Source organism: Oncorhynchus masou, chromosome 16 (genome assembly GCF_036934945.1).
Source record: "Oncorhynchus masou masou isolate Uvic2021 chromosome 16, UVic_Omas_1.1, whole genome shotgun sequence".
Lineage (NCBI taxonomy): Eukaryota > Metazoa > Chordata > Actinopteri > Salmoniformes > Salmonidae > Oncorhynchus > Oncorhynchus masou.
In genome coordinates, this window is record NC_088227.1 from 9,468,523 (window position 1) to 9,485,259 (window position 16,737).

The following is a 16,737-nucleotide window of genomic DNA, read 5'->3' on the forward strand; positions in this document are numbered from 1 at the left end:
GTGCAAAAACAATTGCATATGGAAAATGTCTGGGATCTTCTATTTCAGCTCATGAACCATGGGAGCAACACTTTACATGTTGCGTTTATATTTTTGATCAGTATATTCCGGACTCTGACATTGCTTTGTTTTCTATTGATAGGTATACTGCACGGTTGGAGCTAGAAACATAAGCATTTCGCTGCACCTGACATCTGCAAAATATGTGTCCGCAACCAATAAAATTGGACTCGAATTTGACAGCAACAGCTAAGACACAGACAGCAACAGCTAAGACACAGACAGCAACAGCTAAGACACAGACAGCAACAGCTAAGACACAGACAGCAACAGACAAGACACAGACAGCAACAGACAAGACACAGACAGCAACAGACAAGACACAGACAGCAACAGCTAAGACACAGACAGCAACAGCTAAGACACAGACAGCAACAGACAAGACACAGACAGCAACAGCTAAGACACAGACAGCAACAGCTAAGACACAGACAGCAACAGCTAAGACACAGACAGCAACAGCTAAGACACAGACAGCAACAGACAAGACACAGACAGCAACAGCTAAGACACAGACAGCAACAGACAAGACACAGACAGCAACAGCTAAGACACAGACAGCAACAGCTAAGACACAGACAGCAACAGACAAGACACAGACAGCAACAGACAAGACACAGACAGCAACAGCTAAGACACAGACAGCAACAGCTAAGACACAGACAGCATCAGACAAGACACAGACAGCAACAGACAAGACACAGACAGAACCAGCTAAGACACAGACAGCAACAGACAAGACACAGACAGCAACAGACAAGACACAGAAGAGGGCAGATGGAGAGAGAACAGAGGCGGGTTGAGCACACACAGTAGACCATCACGTCAAGCTGCTCTATAGATTATAATGAGTTGTATTTATTTGCACAATTTTATAAGAGGTGAAATACAGACAGTGGAAAAGTAAAACATGGTTTACAAAGCATTTGCATTTCCAGGACGGGAAGAGAGATGAGGGTAGACAAGAGGAAGTAAATTATAATACTAAGAGACAGCAACGGAAGAGCAGTGGTGGAAAAAGTATCCAACTGGCATACTGTAGTAAAAGTAAAGATACCTTAATAGAAAATTACTCAAGTAAAAGTAAAGATACCTTAATAGAAAATTACTCAAGTTAAAGTAAAGATACCTTAATAGAAAATTACTCAAGTAAAAGTAAAAGTCACCAAGTAAAGTTCTACTTGTGTAAAAGTCAAAAGTCTAAAACTATTTGGTTTAAAATATACTTACGCTCCAACATTCAGATATAATTGACAAACAAAGCATATGTGTTTAGTGAGTCCTCCAGATCAGAGGCAGTTAATGACCAGGTAAGTACGTGAATTGGACTTTTCCTGTCCTGCAAAGCATTCAAAATAAACGAGTACTTTTGGGTGTCAAGGAAAATGTATGGAGTAAAAAGTACAATGTTTTCTTTAGGAATGTAGTGAAATAAAAGTATAAAAATATAAATGGTAAAGTAAAGTACAGATACCCCAAAAAACGACTTAAGTGGTACTTTAAAGTATTTTTACTTGAGTACTTTACGCTACTGCAGAAGAGATACAACAACAGATGACACAGAGGAAGCAATGGAGAGAGGCAGAGGAGGGGTGAGCACACACTAGACTCTATCACCTGTTGGATTCTGGCTTGACATATACTTATTCATGTTACCATACTAGAACTTATTGAGTACTTTACATGTATAAGAAATGTATATGTTGGGGGTCAATGAAGGGTGAATAGGAACTTTGTGTATATAAAGTTACTGGGTGAGATAAGGGGAAGTTCCAAAAATGTATATTCTGTTCAAACTTGTTATTGCTGAATATTAATATGAATAATATAAAGAAGGAGGCAAAGAGCAACAGACTAGTTTCAGTTCCTGATAATTCAGCCAGTTGCTGTGGAACCATGTGGACCATGAGAGATGTGGAACTCAACTCGAGATAAGGTCAACAGTTGAAGAGAGAAGACGCTGCTGGGAGGGGGGCCATGGGGGCCCACCCCGAAGACCATCTGACTACAGTCCTATCCCATACACACACACTTCCACACCCATGAGGGTCCTAGACTTAGGCAGGGCCATGACACTACCGGTAAGAGGATCCGACTGAGTTTCTGCCTAACAGAGAAGGATTGTTTATCTAAGACATACTGTACAAGGAGGTGACTCATGGTCGGAGGGTACAAATACGTGCTTTTGTGACTTGTATGTTGTGGTCACAGCTGAAGCAACTTGGTTCAAGCTTTTTCTCGTTGTCCGTTTGAGCTGCTCTATGGATTATAATTACTGCACAGTAATTGTGTGTGTGTGTGTGTGTGTGTGTGTGTGTGTGTGTGTGTGTGTGTGTGTGTGTGTGTGTGTGTGTGTGTGTGTGTGTGTGTGTGTGTGTGTGTGTGTGTGTGTGCGTGCGTGCGTGCGTGCGTGCGTGCGTGCGTGTGTGTGTGTGAAGTAGTTGAGTGTTTTTTTGCAATATATTGTAGATGTATGCGTTCCAGAGTAGAGTGTGTTCCGGAGTACAGAGAACTACAGTAACTACTGTAATTGAGTACTGGCAGTGTCTGCCGTGGCAGATGAAAAGGTTATCAGTATCTAATCTCTCAATGTTCGAATCTCTCAATGGTCATCTCAAAGTGTACCAAATTCATGGCTTTAGCTGTTGAAATACTTTGTTGGTGGGGGCCCGGGGGAGAATGCCCCGGGCCCCCACAGTGCCCCCGGGCCCTCACTGTCATGCTATTGAGGATCACCATTGGCAGTCAGTTTTATTTTATTTATTTAACATAAAATATCTTGCTGGTCGAATGTAGTCCATTTTAGCATTGAATGTAAACAAATGAAAGCATATTATTAAAAAACTAATTTCATTGTGAAAGTAATGTAAAATTACTCTGAAGAAAAATACAATAAAAATCAACAACAAATCGCAGACCACCTGCAGTACGCCGGGTTGAAAACCACTGTCAGTACACATCATTTCTCTTTATTTGCAGCCCGTTGTCATTCCGAGAGTCTGTATGAACTGTTGTGACTGATGCCTACAGATTTAGAATGCTGCTGTTTGTTCTCCTGTGCATCTCCCCTCCCTGGATGAAGGTGAAACGGAGGCCGGATCAATACTTCTCCGCGTTTTTTTCTTCTATTTAATTAATAGAATAAATGTTTGTACTAAAAAACAACGCTCTACTTTATCTTTATCATTGCTAATGTTGCTGAGCCTGTCTGTAGGGCCCATACCTGTAGGGGATGCAGCAAGGAGCCAGCGCAGGCTGTCTGTGAAGGAGCTGGGTCAGGTCGACTGCCAGGACTGGCTCTACAGGAAGAAGGAGCGCAAGGGCTTCTTGGGAACCAAATGGAAGAAGTACTGGTTTGTTCTGAAGATGACCTCCCTTCACTGGTATACCTATCAGATGGTGAGGTGTGTTATGTCATTGAGTGTTGGGGCTGAGTCAGTAGACATTTTATTAGCTACATTTCAGTGCTTTAGTTTAGGGGATACAGAAATGTATGCCCTTATTGACAGTCCTGGCAGACAAAATAATTGGATGAGAATGGCTTGTGTAGTATTCAAAGCTTAAACGGTAATGTGTACTATTCTCCTAGGCAATGTTTTTCCAAGCAAGCATTCACTTGTCTTGTCACAACATATAATCCTCATGCTGAGAAAGCAGAAGGACACATCAACACGTCAGACTTTGCTGTCGACCAAGCGACAGAGTGCAAGAAGAAGCAGTAAGGCTTTTCTGTGCATGGCGATGATCTAATTTCAAGTTTCCATTTGGCCAGAAGGAAAACAGAGTGGTGTGGGGTTTAACCACAGTCTTCTTGGTCTGGGTTTGGCTTTTTGTACATTGTTTGAATGTATGGTTCTATCAAAGAAACACACATACTCTTCTCCTCATGTACAGTTGAAGTCAGTTTACATACACTTAGGTTGGAGTCATTAAAACTCGTTTTTCAACCACTCCACAAATTTCTTGTTAACAAACCATAGTTTTGGCAAGTCGGTTAGGGCCTCTACTTTGTGCATGACTCAAGTAATTTTTCCAACAATTGTTTACAGACATATTATTTCATTTATAATTCACGGTATCACAATTCCAGTGGGTCAGAAATTTACAAACACTAAGTTGACTGTACCTTTAAACAGCTTGGAAATGTCCAGAAAATTATAGGCTAATTGATAGGCTAATTGACAGTATTTGAGTCAATTGGAGGTGTACCTGTGGATGTATTTCAAGGCCTACCTTCAAACTCAGTGCCTCTTTGCTTGACATCATGGGAAAATCAAAAGAAATCAGCCAAGACCTCAAAAAAAAATTGAAGATCTCCACAAGTCTGGTTCATCCTTGGGAGAAATTTCCAAACGCCTGAAGGTACCACATTCACCTGTACAAACAATAGTACGCAAGTATAAACACCTTGGGACCATGCAGCCGTCATACCGCTCAGGAAGGAGATGCGTTCTGTCTCCTAGAGATGAACATACTTTGGTCGAAGAAGCCGAAGAACACCATCCCAACCGTGAAGCACGGGGGTGACAGCATCATGTTGTGGGGGTGCTTTGCTGCAGGAGGGACTGGTGCACTTCACAATATAGATGTCATCATGGGGAAGGACAATTAGGTGGATATATTGAAGCAACATCTCAAGACATCAGTCAGGAAGTTAAAGCTTGGTCGCAAATGGGTTTTCCATATGGACAATGACCCCAAGCATATTTCCAAAGTTGTGGCAAAATGGCTTAAGGACAACAAAGTCAAGGTATTGAAGTGGCCATCACAAAGCCCTGACCTCATTCCCATAGAAAATTTGTGGGCAGAACTGAAAAAGCATGTGTAAACAAGGAGGCCTACAAACCTGACTCAGTTACACCAGCTCTGTCTAGAGGAATGGGCCAAAATTCACCCAACTTATGGTGGGAAGCTTGTGGAAGGATACCCGAAACATTTGACCCAAGTTAAACAATTTAAAGGCAATGCTACCAAATACTAATTAACTGTATGTAAACTTATGACCAACTGGGAATGTGATGAAAGAAATAAAAGCTGAAATAAATCATTCTCTCTACTATTATTCTGACATTTCACATTCTTAAAATAAAGTGGTGATCCTAACTGACTAACTGACGAAGACAGGGAATTTTTACTAGGAATTGTGAAATACTGAGTTTAAAATGTATCTGGCTATGAAAAAACTTCAGACTCAAACTATATATTATTCTTATTTTGCCTTTAAGTAGATAGGTTCATTTCTTGGCCATGTAATGGTAAAAGTGAGATGTCTTTTTTTGATCACAGACATGACTTCCAACACATAAGAGTTATGACTTTCTCATAGTAAGAGTCAGCTGAAAGCTTCTCCTCTGCACAGCACACTTCCCAGGCTGCTGGGCTTTTGCACACGTCAAAATCAAACGTAGTCTTTTGTACAGTAAGCTTCCCTTGCTGTCTAATATCTGTCCAGTATATTTCAAATGGTGCTGTGTATTATCACACTTGGCCCGTTATAATCTTGTTTCCTTTTGTAAGTTATCGTTGCTTTTGATCTGAAGATATACATGCAGAACGCATTCAATAACCGCTGGTCTGCTGTTGACCCCCTTTTGTGGTTTTGCTAAGGTTTCAGTTAAAACACTTGGCATACCACTAAAAAACACATGACATAGCGTAGTATCTGTTGATCTGACAGAGGAGATGAACAAGTGAGTGTAAAAGAGATGGCGAGAGAAGAAAGGAGGGAAGTGGATGCAGGCTGGGAGGTCGTAGTTTACTTATGCAATGCTGAGGTCAAAAGGCACAGTCCACTGGTAGAGGATGTGGGCAGATACTGTGAAAATAGAGCTGGATTTGTGTGAACACTACGGTCCTACTGTTCACATGGTGTGAAGGCTGCATGTTATTGGTTATTGTTATTGGTTGCATGCTATTGTTATTGCATGTTATTGTATGTTATCTGAGTTAAACTTGGTCTCATGGGGGCCATATTACAATTTCCCTTAGTTGGCCATCATGACATCTGACATCTGACTAGTTAAATAAAGGTTAAATAAATAAATACATGTTTTAAATGATCTGGAAGCTACACTCCTAAGTACATAAAACATTGTACGTACTGGTTTGGTATTAGGGTTTTTAAGGCATGTTACAGCTGGCTGTTTAAACTGTCTACGGCTGCTCCTGCTACACTGAATGAGTTGTCAGAGAAGAACACCAGAGGTCGCAGTCTCTCAAGGGATTACATGGATCGTTCATTTCATTTTCAAAGGATTTCTTCCCAGTTTTATTGATGAGGATAGACCGAAATGAGCTGGGAGATGGAGGGAACAGAGTGTGATGACTGGTGAGGCCGGGGATCGCATATGTGCTGAGGTTGACGCCCTTAACCGCTCGACCAACCTCAGGCGTTACATAGATCTTTCTAACAAATTACTCTAACAAATTGGGGGGGGCAGGTAGCCTAGTGGTTATAGTCGCTGGAGACAATCTGAGCAGCTGACCAAAGACTGTGTTAATGTGAGTGCTCTTTGCCCCGTCCAACTACTTTGTTGAAACATGCTGATTTGCAAGCGCTGATGCTAATATTTGCTAGTTGGAGTGGGATATCTTTAGACAATAAGTACACTCAGACTCCATGTCTGTTGTTTTAAATGAAACAACGAGAGCCTCATGTTAGCCCAGTGTTGAATGTTGTTTCTGCACCTTTTATGCCCACCCAGGGATGTGTATCGCTGCCTCGTTCCACCTCCTCCCCCTGTCACTCCACTGTCCCTGTGTCTGCCCCTACCACCATTTTGACGTCAGAGTGGATGCCCCTTCTCCGGAGAGGGCAGTGGGCAGGTCCTCCCCTCAGAGAGGAAGATGGATTAGGGGCTGAGGCCCGGGGTGTAAAGTAGGGTGAGCTGTGTTAGCTTTTCTGTGTCGACACCCAACATCATCCTCTGACTATACTGGATTGGCACACAAAAGATGACGTAGCAGCCTAGTTAACACCCACACATCTATGCAGAGTGTTCTTATGAAATTATAATAAGAGTTGACAAACTTGTTTTGAATGATAACATATGTGAATGACAGCACATTTCAGTGCCAAATCTTGATTTATTATACTTCTCATGATTTTTAGAGGGCAGATCTTTTTACCTTTATTTAACCAGGCAAGTCAGTTAAGAACAAATTCTTATTTTCAATGACGGCCTGGGAATAGTGGGTTAACTGCCTGTTCAGGGGCAGAACGACAGATTTGTACCTTGTCAGTTCGGGGGTTTGAACTCACAACCTTCCGGTTACTAGTCCAACGCTCTAACCACTAGGCTACCCTGCCGCCTCTGATGAGATGGAGGCACTGTACGTCACTCTAAAGCAGGACAGATTATCGCCAACTGGAGAACTGACGAGGGACTTCGGAGGGTCATTCATGCGATGCTGCAGAAATGACAAAGTCAATGAGAAGCTGCATCTGGTCAGGACCCTCAACAGCACTTTATCGGTGAGTCCACCCTTTGATGATGTCACCTTTCTGGTCACTACAGTATATAACATGGTCATGATCTCTAGGGCGAACCTTAGGAAAACATTTTGCAACTGGAAACGTAAATAACCATTTCTCATTGGACAAGTTCAGGTAGTAGCTCCCTGATTTCACTCATTTTCAGTGTGTTTTCTCCTTGATGGGCACAATCCTGATCAGTTAAGTAGCTTGTCAATTCACAAACTAAATGGGAGTATATACCAAACTATGAATATAGAAAGTTGAGTCTGCTTATGTTATTCATTTTAATTCCTGGGCTACAGTATCATGCCATCATTTTTCAACTCTGTAGGTGTCACCTGTGGTATCTGTTTCACAGGCAAAATAAGCGGACCTGTTGACCATAGAACATGTGCTGGCCATGCTCACTGCATGGAGGGATTGTCAGTGGAGGGTTAGCATCTGTCACTTCTGCAGGAGATCATTCACCACAAGAAAGACCCACCAGGTGGCAGCAGAGAGCTGTCTTTCCCTTTCAGAGCGCAATGGAGGGATCAGGGTCCGTATGTGTCAAGCAAGCAGGAGTGCTTTTATGGACAGGGACCTGATCCTAGATCAGCACCCTCTACTCTGAGACGCTTTGTGAACACAGCCCAGATGCTTTTCTTCAGGCAGATGCAAAGATACTGTAGCTTATTTAAAATACATACGTATAGTGTATGTGTATGTGACAAATAAAATTTGATTTGATTTATAGTTGAAGGTGAGAAAAAATGAAGTTTCATTTTATTGAGGATATTCCTGAAGATTTGCTTTGGGTATTCCCAGGCTTTCTTGTAAAAAATGGTTATACATGTTTGATTCAATGTTATGATTTTAAGAATGTATTTTCTTATGCAGTGCCACGCAGAGATTATGGGAATATGATGCTCCGTGCTAATGATAGGGAATATTTATTCAGTCTGATATTCCACTAACTCACAAATGAGTGGTAGATAACAGGGTCCATAAAGTTCACCATGTTATACTATTTTTTTCCCACTGTTGTTACACTGAAATAAGGGCTGTTTATTCAAGGTGCACGCACACCTATTTAAGTACACACCTAGTTCAATTACTGGAGCAAAGGAAGCAACGGCTTACGCTAATGTTATCTGGACAATACTATCTTTATTTAACTCGGCAAGTCAGTTCAGAAGAAATTCTTATTTAGAATCACAGCCTAGGAACAGTGTGTTAACTGCTTGTTCAGCGTCAGAACGACAGATTTTTACCTTGTCAGCTCGGGGGATTCGATCTAGCAACCTTTCAGTTACTGGCCCAATGCTCTAACCATTAGGCTACCTGCCACCCCATAAAGAAATGACTGAGAATTTGCATGAATATGGAAGTAACTTGTACTGTTTACATTTTGTACCAATCTATCAAGAATATGCAGTACAAAACAAGCTTTTGAAATGATGGATTGACTTATCTGTAGGCCACATGGCTCCAAATAGGACACTGTTGGTACCCATTACACCTGCTGGTATTTCTATACAGAAGCATTCGCACACTGAAATTAGTATTAAGGCATGCCATCTGGGGTGACTGTGAAATGAGTATTAAGGCATGCCATCTGGGGTGACTGTGAAATGAGTATTAAGGCATACCATCTGGGGTGACTGTGAAATGAGTATTAAGGCATGCCATCTGGGGTGACTGTGAAATTAGTATTAAGGCATGCCATCTGGGGTGACTGTGAAATGAGTATTAAGGCATGCCATCTGGGGTGACTGTGAAATGAGCATTAAGGCATGCCATCTGGGGTGACTGTGAAATGAGTATTAAGGCATGCCATCTGGGGTGACTGTGAAATGAGTATTAAGGCATGCCATCTGGGGTGACTGTGAAATTAGTATTAAGGCATGCCATCTGGGGTGACTGTGAAATTTTCCACGTATTGTAAAGAAACTGCATATAAATGCTGAAACCTCAAAGTTCTGTGAATGAAGTTGACAGAAAGTAGCCTCGAAGATGCAGATGATTTCTTGGCCATCTGTTGCCGGCCCTTTGTGTCAAAGCACAAAGAAGGAGACTTTGCTGGCTGCCCTCCCTGTCAGCCTCACCGCTCTAACACCAACTCATTTGAATGAGAATGAACGGGGGCGTTGTTTCGTCTTTCTCCATTAGAGGTGTTATGCCTGATGGAGGGCCTGTCGATCCTCGCTGTAGTCCTCGGGGTAGGTAGAGAGAACTCACCTTGCGACTTTAATAAGGTGAACAGAATTTAAATGTGTTTACCAGGATGTTATCCTATGTGACTCCCCCTCAGGGGTAACACACTAGATATGTAACTGGGGTCAGATGGAAGGCAAGGCAACAGAGAGGGAAGCCTGCTGCAGAGGACGTTTCTGGATGGCTACCTAATATAACGCTGCCGCGTGTTTATTATGTTTGATGACGAGGCCCTTCTAAAAAACCGACCACTGGGACTTGGAGTGGTTGTGTGGTTCTTGGGTACTGTAAGTGTGTACGAGCTTGAGCTGTGAAATCAATCGTGACGTTCTGAAGACATGACACACGATATCTAAATGGACAACAGAGAATGAGACTTAAAACACATCAAGAGACATAATGGCAAACAATGACAGAGTGCAGGTTTTCAACAAACATGTTAGAAACACAAACCACGTCTCCATCCACAGTTTTAACTTGTAAAATCATACCGTCTAAAAAAAAAAAAAAAAAAGCCAACAGATTGTTTGTGTTTGCGTCAGTAAAATTAATTATGCAATAGGATGGTGGTGGAAACTCCTTTATGCGCAAATATTCATTTAATAACCATGTTATCGGAATAAAACTTGGATTCACACGATGATATGGTGTGTGGTCCTCCCACTGCGACTCGGGAAACCACAGAGTTTATTCGGCTACGGTGAAATGATGATGAACTTCACAAGGGGGTGGTGAAAGTGCACGGTGAATCCTTTCCGAGAAATATCGCAGGGCCTTATTCTGGTGACATGATGATTGATGCTTGACTGCCATTTGACAAATAAACATATTCTCGCTGTTATCAATAATAATCTCATGTAGACTAGCCTATCAGCACAGCCTACTGCACTGTAGGCCTATCTGTGAGCTGTTGGCTAGAGCACGTGCTCCAAGACCAGAGCAAGCACATTTGCTATTGTTGGGGCCAGAGGAGTTAACACAGCCTATTCATATCCAACTATGGCACAGTTGCTTACAACTGTCAAATGTAGTGGAGGCTGGTGGGAGGAGCTGTAGGAGGACGGGCTCATTGTAATGCCTGGAATGGAATAAATGGAATGGTATCAAACCATACGGAAATGGTCTCAAAATGATTTAATCATGAGAGGATTTGGGTGCATGGCTGCCTGTTTCCAAAGCATTTTTCTGCATGAATAGATTTAGAAATGTCTTGTGAATCCCTGGGCTATATACATACATATCTAGCAGACTCAGACCTTCTCCACTCAAGTGTACAGAGAGCAATGTCAACAGCAACTTTAATGTTGTTCCATTCATTAATCCGAACCTGAGGTTCTCAGTCACACACACATACACACACACACACACACACACACACGGGTGGTTATGGGGCACATTAGATTAAGTTGAATTAACGACACACGGTTTCACCATCCAAGCAGACATTATTCTATATCATAGTTGACAATCACAGCCGGATAAAATGTCCTTTCCCCAGAGTTCTCGCATTATGTCAATATTATTGGGCTCTTTGGAATGAGTAAATAGCATTGAACAATAAATGTAATGAAAATGAAATTATACACTGTGTGAGAGAGATGTGGGCCCAAGTAATCTACATAGACATGATAATGTCAGAAAAACATCAGCTATTTGTATTGGCGGATCTGTCCATCCCAAAGAATGTCCTGTGTCAACATGAGGTTGGTACAAGAAGGGCTATTTCTCTGTAGGTTATGTTCATGTATGTATTTTAGAAACAGATTCATCTCTTGACCTCTTATGTCCATAGTACCATCACTGTGTGAATTAAACTCATAATAAATACTATTCTCTAATTGATCTGATATTAGACTATCAGCGCCCTATTCACAAAGAGTCTCAGAAGTCTGGATCTAGGAACAGATTATATAGATGGGGGGACCTGATACTAGATCACCACTCCTACTCTGAAACGCTTTGTGAATATGGGCTCAGTGAGTCTTCTTTGACTTGATTGAGAATCAGACTTGGAGTTGCTCAGTTGACAATGCCACACATTGTCTGTGGATGTCTGGATGTAGAATGTCTGTGGTGTAGTCTTGTGCTCTGTGTCGGGTCAGACCAGCTATTTTGCTCACTCCCTGAAATCCGCAGTGAAGGAGCAACAAAAGGATGCTTAATTCTTATGCCCTAGATGCATTGTTTACTACTTTGAACAACCTCAAAACAACAACAACAACATTCCAGACATCATGTTGTCACAGGAAATGGGATTTTCCTGGAAGACAATCTTGGAAGATGATTTGTCAGGCTGTGTTATGAGTTTCGACTTGCCACCCAGACACCCTTGGCACACAGGTGCCACACAGTATGTTCATCACGTGATAAAGTAAACCATCTAGATGTGCTCATCCCAAAGTCCACAGCCTCACCCTTCCCTCGAGCTCAACCAACCAGTCTTGAATGCAAATGCAGATAATCACATGCAAATGTATGAAAAACATCCATGAGGAAAAGCACTTCCCTTATCTCCCTAGCCTCCTGGGCTAAAATACAGTTAGTCCCCCCCCTAAGAGGGACCTCCTCAGTCTGTCCTCATCCCCTCAGTCAATATCAACAGTGATGATGTTTCTGCCTAACTGGACAAACAGGGTGCGTCCAAATAGCACCCTATTCCCTATATGGTGCACTACAAGTGACCAAAGCCCTATGGGTGCACTGCATAGTGAAAAGGGTGCAATTTGGTACGCACCCACAGGAATATTAATGTTGATTTTTCCTAAATGCTGACAGTGCTGCCGCCGGGCAGTCCAGATCCCCTGTGAGTCAAACAGGCTCCTCTCTCACCGGTTCTGTATCTTCACATCATTACATTTTCTCCTCCTTGTTGGGGCCCTTATGTCTGAATGCCCTGTGGCAATGATTCCATCGTGTGAGTGTTTGTCATGCCATTAAAACAACGTTATGGTTCAAGACAGTTAGAAGCTGTACTCAGGTCTCTGTAGGGCGCAGACAATAAAAGCAAAGCCAGCTCCAATGATAGCTAGACTGTAACAGGCCCTGTGGCTTACTGGGAAGCTATGTCCTGAAACAATACATGTGGCTGTGTGTGTGGATATGACAGCCTGAACAGGGATGAGGGGACCTTCCCTTAGGCTGGAAATGATTACATCCTTGACAATGACAACCGTGTTGAAGGTAGAAAGACCAAAGTGGTGAACTGGATCCCAGCAAACGCTAGATATAAGATGTCGCTTGATGTTTTAACTCGGGGTGGTTTGTTAAAAACAGGGACTACAGGGGCTGATGAATCAAGTCACAGTAGACAGTAAATGCAAATGCTCTATCCTTAGGGCTCTTATATTCTGTGGTGGGATTGGATGTCTAGTGCTGAGAAAGGATAGATGGGATCAGTGAGGATAAATAGCCCAATCATGAGTGAACCAATCCCACTCTGGCTGTGTCTCAATTGGCATCTTAGTCCCTATGGGCCCTGGTCAAAAGTAGGGCATTATATCGGGTGCCATTTGGAACACATCCTCTGCCTGGTTCCATGCCCAGCCTGTCACCTCTAACCACCACTTACCTTTCCCCGGGGAAGTCCGCTGTACATGGGAAACGTGAGCCCAGGTGGACAGCCACCCACAAGGTTTCATTTCACAGCCTAGCCTTGTGAACAGAGCGGTTTGTTAGGACTGGAGGGAGAAGAGAGGACAGGAGGCTGACACGATGCCAAGCAGGCAGGGAACAGATAGATGGAGTGTTGTACCTCTGGGAAGAAAAGCGTTCAAACATGAAAACATTCACTTATACAGTATACTACCAATAAAAAAAACACATTACAACTTCCAGCCCTCTGTTTTGAGTCGTCCATCATGGGTCCATCTATTCCCTCACTCAGCTTGATGGGAAAATCTTGTCATTGACTGTTGGAAATCAACTAAATGACCATCCAAAGTGTATACCCAGAATGGTTCTAGTTTCCTTATTTGTGTTGTTAAAGAGACTGCTGAGAGGAGCATGTCCTAATTTAGATCAGGCTTCTCTGGTTAACAGATTACAGAACATGACTTAATTTGTGTTTACAAGGCTAGTGTGGAATTCCCCTGCTTTTCTTAGTCAGGACCAAATGAATACATCCCAATGTAACACTTGAATTGATTTGGTAATTCAGTTCTAGGGTCCACTTGACTTGGTCAAGCTTAACATTACGGTGTCCTCAAATCCTTATTGCTGTGTAAATATTCAAGTATTTTTGACTTTACTAGGCAAGTCAGTTAAGAACAAATTCTTATTTACAATGACAGCCTACTGGGGAATAGTGGGTTTACTGCCTTGTTCAGGGGCTAAAAGACAGATCTTTACCTTGTCAGAGGGGATTTGATCCAACAACCTTTCAGTTACTGGCCTAGCGCTCTAACCACTAGGCTACCTAGACTACCTACTTTAGTTATGCTGTACAAAATACAGGCAGGAAAAGCCTAATAAGAACACCAATATACACTCATGTGCATCTCTCTTTTGAATGTAGGGAATATCTTGACATGAATAGTAACCCTTGGGTAAGAAAGAAAATGACAGGACCAAGACCATTTATGGGAACAGGGATCCATACAGCCTCTATTGTCTTGTAGAAGGATGAAGAATGGGGCGTAGCCTACTTGAATATGAGAAACTAGATGTTGTCAATGTTACAATTGTGAAAATGCATTATGTAATGACCTTGCTCTCTAGCTGTGTGACGAGATGTTTCTGTCCCGTCAGACCGACGGGGGTGTGGTTACCACCGATACAACTAGTTGAGGAAGCCTCCCCCAGTCCTTCAATGTATTGATGAGCATAATACTGTTGAATAATATGATTGGCTATACTGTTCATTGCTTCGACAACATTTTGATATCCGGGAGTTAAGACCGGTCAGAGTTTTGTTGATTGGGACTCCAGCAAAGTGTTGTATCGTTTGAATAATGTAAATGATTGAAGAAATGATGGAGTAACTGCAATGCTAAACAACCTACGGAACTACCCGTGCGATTAAAAACGGGTGATTTGAACTATTGGTAAATCGGGATTTTATTGTCTCATCGTAGAAACATTTATCAGATACATTTTTTATTGTCGCTCCAGAAAAATGTGTTTTCGGACACCATGGTTAGGCCTGCTCTTTTTGTTTTTCTCACTAATCGACTCATATTATCCGGAAAGGAGTCATCCTCTCACATTTGTGGATCAAATGAAGGTGTTCAAATTAAACGTAAAACCTTTCCTGAAATGTTTGACTCTTTGAGCAACTTCACCGTGGCATGAGGTCACGCACGTGACTATTTCTGTTGTCAAGCTTCACTTGACAGCTGTTTCAGGAGATGTCATGGATTGAGGGATTCATTGATTAAAGTTGTCTTACTGTTAAATACGCAGTGAGAAACATGAAATGCTTAGAGAATGGAAGATTATTGTGTAGCATTTTTATATTAATATATTAATTGGCTATCGTAGGCCTAGTTGTATCTTGTGTTTGAACAGAGCGAGAGACCAGATCATAGGTCATAGCGGCCACTGGTGGGTGATCTGGATGCAATTATAGGGGCCAAACCAAGACTATGAATAACAGTGGCTCTTTAAGATAGTGTCCAATGAGTCTGACAGTCTTATTTGTTTTTCTGAATGGCATATGGAATAAATATGACCCTTACAACTATGCTGAGAGAGTTTATGCTCATTAAAAAGATACTTACAAACTGTACCAAAGGTTAACTATGCATTTCTATGACAATTTAAAAGGCAGTGATCAATGGAATTGGAACAGTAGGATACAAGTAACGTACCATTTATCTCATTAGCAAAGCATAGGCGCATGAAGCCAGGTTCAGAAACCAACTGCCATTCAGCCAATTATTCATTAACTTGCTCCAACACAGTGCTGTTAAGTTATTAGACAAAATATGGGGAACCAAGTTATTAAGCAAAATATGGGGAACCAAGTATTCACACATGACTGAAGGTGCACCTTCTACTCGTAGATAAAACTCTCATTGTGCATGTAACCCTTTAAGAGTACAAGACAGGAAATACTAGTGACTAATGCATCTACATAACGTTGTGATATGGTGGGAACGTTTTATAGGTCAGATAGCTTATCTAAAATGTCAAACAGGTTTGATATGCAAACTCACAAAGATGCTTCATGGAGCTGAAAAGTTCAGTTATAGAATAGAGCTGGGACCATATATATCAAGCATCTAGGATCAGGTCCTTTCTGTCCACATAATCTTATTCATTATGATCTAAAAAGCTAAATTGATCATAGACCAGCACTCCAACACTGAGACGCTTGATTACATACAGCCACTGGTCTGTCTCTAATAAGGCTGTAATAGCTGGCCATTGACCATATGGCCATTGAGGTGGTGACCTCTTGGACATAGAGTGCAAAGACTGCTGTCAAATGAGCAAACAAGAGAAAGTTATCATGTGTGACCCTCTGAGGTAAGGGCAATACAGAACAGTGTAATTGAATTCTCCATGACATACATGACAGTATGGCCATTGTCCAACCTTATTTTGTTGGACCACATGAAAAAAAAAACCTCTTGAAAGAATGCTGGATGACTTGTGGTTCAAGCTATCCTAGTTTCACAGAAACTCCTTGCTGTTGGGTCAAGTTTCATCGTAGTATAACAAGAAAGAGCCAGAGAGGCCAACATTTTAAACAACAACAATCATTGACATAAATCAGGGGTCAGTAACAGGTGGCCCGCGGGCCAAAAGTGGCCCGCAACTGATTTTGTTTGGCCCCCCAAAGGTTTATTTTTTAAGTGTTGCGTTCTAACACACTAGAAGTTGGAAACTGAACTGTTTACTCACTGGTCCTTTGCTGACAGCTGGACCCAGTCAAAAAACTGGTCAGCCCAAAGCAAACAAAGAGCCAGTCCAATGTATTGGACACCAGTCAAAGAGGGGGATATTGGACTCGTGCAACATTCCAACAGCTATGCTAGACCGACATATGCTTACAATCTTAC